We start from the raw sequence: 5657 nt of genomic DNA, 5'->3' as shown, positions 1-5657 counted from the left end.
TGAGTATTCGCCTTAAATTTTTTGTTCTGAAGTTTAAGATACTTCAGTTTAATTAGAGAATATATGTGTATATGTTCAGTTTAATATAAGAGATCATTGGACATTGGGTTACTGAGTAACAATCTGTCCTCCAGGGTGGTTTGTTAGCATTTCATCAAAGACCACACACTAAGGGTGATTAGTACAAGTTCTACAGCAATATTGACCTCAGAGCAACACCTAAGGATTTTTTAATTAGCCTAACTGATATCAGAAATGAATTTTCTTTAATGACTCTAGTAGCTTAGTTAATTATCACAATGGATTTTAGAAGTGAGTTTATACCGGTGACATAATGGTGTTCAGGATATTTGGGTTGGTTAGAAACATGTGAGAGCCATTCAGACCCTTGTGTGTGCATGGTATAAAATTCAGGGTATCCTGAAGTTTTCTCAGTTAGGAATGGTACCCTCAACTTGACTCTAAAACAATTCAACATTCAGCAAATAATGAAGAAGATTCTTTGTTTGAGTCCATTGTATGCATAGCTGCAAAGTTTTGTCTTTGTCTTGGGTGAATATTTTATGGAAGGTACTATTAAATCACCTAAAAATATAGACAGAGACTTTGTTGAGCCCACAGAGCAGAGTATGCGAACTCTGGAGTCTGCTTGCTAATGTCTGTAGGTGAAGCAGTGCTAGCTAGATCTGAGACTTGGCTTCATTGCAGCTTCTTAGTAAGTCTGTGAAGAGGAAACATATTCTCCGTTATGGTTAGGCTGCTGAAAATTCTCCCAAAGAAAAACCTGGCTGAGCTTGACCTTAATCAATTTCAGTCAGTTCTCATTAGGGCACTTCGGTGCCTCCAATATACCAAGTTAATGGCCCATTTTGACCTATTATTGGAACTTCTAAGTGCAACAGCCCAATTTTTCACCTCACTGATTTAAGTTGACATATTAGGAACGATAATTAGTGTACTGTTAGATAACAAGACATGAAATATGGTTATTATGATTAAGAAACTCATTTTCTAATTTTTTTCATTTAACGTAAATGTATATTTAAATAGTGACATATGGCTAGTGGCTACCATATTGGATATGGTAAATTTAGAACATTCCATTATTACAGAAAGTTCTATGGAGGTGACATTAGAATCAAGGTGATAGCATGACTCTCCTGATACGTTGCTTCTCTTTATTGTGTTTATAGCCTCAAACAGGATCCCTGAATTCTCCTTGTACTGCAACTGAATATTCCTTTCCCACTCTGAATTTTGACTTGGTTAAGTGACTTGCTTTGGTCAATGGAACAAGAGGAAATGTGACACAAGCAGAGAATATCTTGCCCTTGTTTTTCTGCAGTCATAAGAACATGACCACACTCGCCTACTGTACTTGAGAGGCATATGGAAGAGACCCATGTTGTCCTATCTGAGGCCATCAGCCAGCCTGTAGCTGAACCACAAACTGACTGCGGAGGGATACATGAGCTCAGTGAAGAAAGGGGCATACGCAAGCATCATCCTTTCCCATGTGACCAACTGGAAAGGATGGAGCAGAATCTCTTCATTGCAGACATATCTTAAAATGTCCAATAGTATTACTTAGATTCAGAATAAGAGATGGGTGACAACACATTTTGGCCCTGGAACAAAGACTAGCTCAGCTATAATTAGTATATGGAATTAAGCTGTTTAACACTTGAGTGCCATAAATTAACATATTGTTCTTTGCTTCTCTTTTGGCTACTGATCCTTGTGTACATTTTTTTTGTATGATCAAGTTATACAGGTGAAAAAAAAAGAATAAGAGAAAGTCAACCCTTCATAGCATGTTAAAAATAATCTAATTAAGTTCATTAAAACTCCATTGTGGCTAGCTTTTCTTATTCTATATACCCTACTCCTTAAGTAAATGTTCAATGGGCAAAATTTCAGACATTGCGATCAAATTGGTTTAGAAAATTGTCATAAAGAGAGGTTTTGGGAAAAGAACACATCAACAAATTGTCTATTCTTGAAGAGTACATACTTAGAAAAATTGTAGTTTAGGTTAAGAAAGTGATTAATTTAATAGGAACAAAATCACTTTAAAATATTGGTGTTATGACGGCAAAAGGAGCAAAGGCATAGAGTCGGAGAAAATATCTTCTTAAATGAAAAATTTTTGATAGAGTTTGTATCTTTAAATAACTTGAGCTGCCTACAATCAAAAGAAAAGGCAAGAAGAAATCAATTGAAACCCATGAAATATTGGAAACCCAAAAGGTGCACTATATCAGACATTACTGGAGTAAATAAAAGTTTGGGTTTGTTTATCATTATTGTTGTTGTCGTTGTTGTTGTTTCTCATTCAAATATGAAAATGTAAATTCGGAGCAAAGATACCGAGAGGTAAAAAGTTATTAGAATATGGTCTTCCTGTTGGCAAATCAGGACTAAAGGGTAGGGGTGGGGAGTGCACTGGGGGCATGAAAAGATTGAAAAAATGTAGAAATTGAGCTTGTATCAGCAGATATTTCAACATTGTATGAAAGCAAATGTTTCTTCAAATTTCCCTCAAATAAATGACAAGTGTGGCAAGTCTAAGCAAACTTATGAATCACCCCATCTCAGTACTTGCTCTAACCTCCCAAAGTTTGCTTTTCTGTCATCTTCACTCTATTTCACTTCACTTATACCACTATTCTAGTTTATCTCGAACAGTCCTATGTTTTAAAGATTTACTACTTAGCATAAATTAAAGTAAAGCAGTTAAGTCTTCCCACAGAGGATGTTAGCATCTCTTTCTACCTTGAGCTCTTCTCATATGTAATACCCAAGAGTCAATAGATCAGACCAGATTTTAAGGACATACCCTCAACAACACGGTAGTAGTAGTCACCTACAGCAGTGTAACAGATCACTCCAAAATTTAGTGGCTTAAAACTATAATTATCATTTCTTATCTCTCATGGTTCCTGTGCATCAGAAATTGAGGATCGACTCAGGTAGACCATCTGGCTTAGGATCTTTTCATAAATTTGTGGTGATATCGTGGCTGAGACTAGCATCATATTCAAGCCTTCTTCACTGATATGTCTGGCAACGAGGTAGCAGAGACTTAAACAATGGTGGCTTAAATATGTGGGGCTCCTCGGGCCACAATCTCTATCTCTATGAGGTTTTTCCACATGGTTTCTCCAGAATGGTGGCCTTAGTGTAGCCAGACTTTTCACATGTCAGCTCATGGTCCCAAGGTGCACGTCTCAGTAAAGGCAGTAACAGCAACACTATCTCTAATTTAGTTTTAGAAGTCACATAGAGTTACTTCCTCCATACTTTATTTATTGAAGCAGTTGAAGACCTGTTCAGTTTCAAGGGAAGGGAACTTAAACTTAAGCTCTCAATGCAGGAGTGTCAGTATCACAGTATAAGAAGAAAATACACATGTATTGGTGCAGCGGTTTTTGGAAAATGCCATCTGTCACAAATTCTCTTTTGGTAGCCCAGGAGGCACTTCAATTTGCCCTGTCTGATTAAACATTATAATGAACATAAATGAAGTCAAATAAAAGAGTTTATCAAAGTTAGAAGAAAATGTTAATATAAAATATTTCAAAATCAATATCCAGAATTATCTCTTGGCAGACTTGGACTGCTCAGTTTAACATAACATGATAAAGTTTATAAAGGACCATGTGTGTAAATTTAAAAATAATTCTGTGAATATATAATAGGGAACTCCTGGCTTGGCAGGAGTTTGTATGAAAAAAGAACTGGGAATTATAGTTGATTATAAGCATGATATATATATAAGAATGGGATGTGATTGCTTAAACAAATAAGAAGCTAATCCCTATTTAGGTTACATTTATGGTATATAGTATTCTTACAATGGGAAGTAAAAGCCCAATATGCCTGTATTCACTTAACCATTCATTCACTTGATAAATGTTTATTGAGCTCCTACTATGTGTTAAGCACTGACCTAGGTGCTGGCCATATAGCAATGAACAAACACACAAACCCTACCCTCATAAAACCTGCAGTTTAGTGGAAAGCACAAATAATGAAGCGGACAAAAATGCTTGAGAAAAAATATGATAAGAAAAAGAAAGTAAAAAAACAGAAATAAATGTTGAGAATGAAATTACAATTTTAGATAAGGTGGGTAGGAAAGTCTTAATTCAGAGGAGCTATCTGGGGCAAAGGCCTTGCAGTGAGGAGTACAATGTGCTTGAAGCAAAGTGGGCAAGTTTGAGAGTAATAAGAGGTACAATCAGAGAGGTGATAAAGAGTTGATTTTCTAAGGCCTATGTGTCACTCTGAAAGCATGGATCTCACTCTGAGTAAAGAGGAAAGCCAGCAGAAGGCTTCAGCAAGTAGGGACATGATCTGACTAGGAATTAAACCAGATCAACAAGAGTGGCCACTGTGTTGAAGGGATGAAAGAAGAATAGTTATGAGATATTTTCAATAATTCAGGCAAGAGATGAGGGTGGCTCAAACCAAGACAGTAATAGAAATCACTCATGATCTTGATAAAAGCTGTTTTAATGGAGTACTGGGGGCAAAACTTGACTGGGGTGAGTTCAAGAGAGAATCAAAAGAGGCAAATAGAAGACTGAACAATTAATAATACTTCAAAGAGTCTTGCTATAAATGGGAGGTTAGACATGAAGTAATGGCTAGATAGAACTATTGCTAAGAATAGAAAAATAATAACATGGTTCCATTCTGTTAGGAAAATGTCGGCAAAGGAAAATATATAAAAGGGAGAGAAAAATAATTACTGGATTGATGACCTTGAAATGGTGAGAAAGGGATGTGATCTAGTGGACAAATGGAGGGATTGCCCTTAGGCAAGAGCACAGGTAATGCAAGCATGCTAATAAAAAGTTAGCCAAATATATAGGCACAGTTGCAGATAGGTGGGTATAAGTGATGGTGGGAGATTATAGGAGTATTTTCCTGAATGTTTCCATTTTCTTCATGAAATGAAAAGCAAGGCTATAATCTGAACATGAGGATGAGGAGGGAAGTGTGGAAGTTTGAAGCAGAGATGAGATGGTAAAAAATGATTTTGTAGGAAATTGTGAAAATGAACAAATGGAAATATAAGCGCCGTGTTTTGTTAAATGGTAAAACACACTTGAGGATGATGAATAAATGTGAGACCAATCAGTATGGCTGTGTGTTTTTCTCCAGTTGCATTTACCTACAGGTGAACTGGTATAGGGTAGGCAGAGGCAGAAGATGAGCAAAGGCTGTGGCATAGTTGAAGAAGTATTTCAATAAGGGTGTTGAGTTTGTAGACAAAAATTTAATCATAGTTGTTGGCCAAGTTTAAGCTGGATCAGAAATGTTAAGCTAAAATTTGAAAGCTGAAATGAGAGGCAACAGGCATTTGTTTAGGGTCAAAAAATTTGCAAATCTGATTCTTCGGATTGAGTTCATAATAATCAATACTTGTGGTCAAGATATCCACTGTCTTGTGTGCTTTATAAACAGTTGTTGGTAAGACCATGCTGGTTTGGCTCAGTCCAAAAGCCTGCCCAGTTCGAATAATCCAAAAGTTCAAGGAGCAAAATATGCAAGGCAGTTCCTCTGGAATGGTGGCTCCAACTTCATTTTGAAATGGCTCACTCCATTTATGTATTTTTTATAAGAGAAAAGTGAGAATTTTAGGTGAG

This window comes from Pteropus vampyrus, unplaced genomic scaffold, assembly GCF_000151845.1.
Source record: "Pteropus vampyrus isolate Shadow unplaced genomic scaffold, Pvam_2.0 Scaffold7, whole genome shotgun sequence".
NCBI classification, from domain to species: Eukaryota; Metazoa; Chordata; class Mammalia; order Chiroptera; family Pteropodidae; genus Pteropus; species Pteropus vampyrus.
This window is presented reverse-complemented; position numbering follows the sequence as displayed.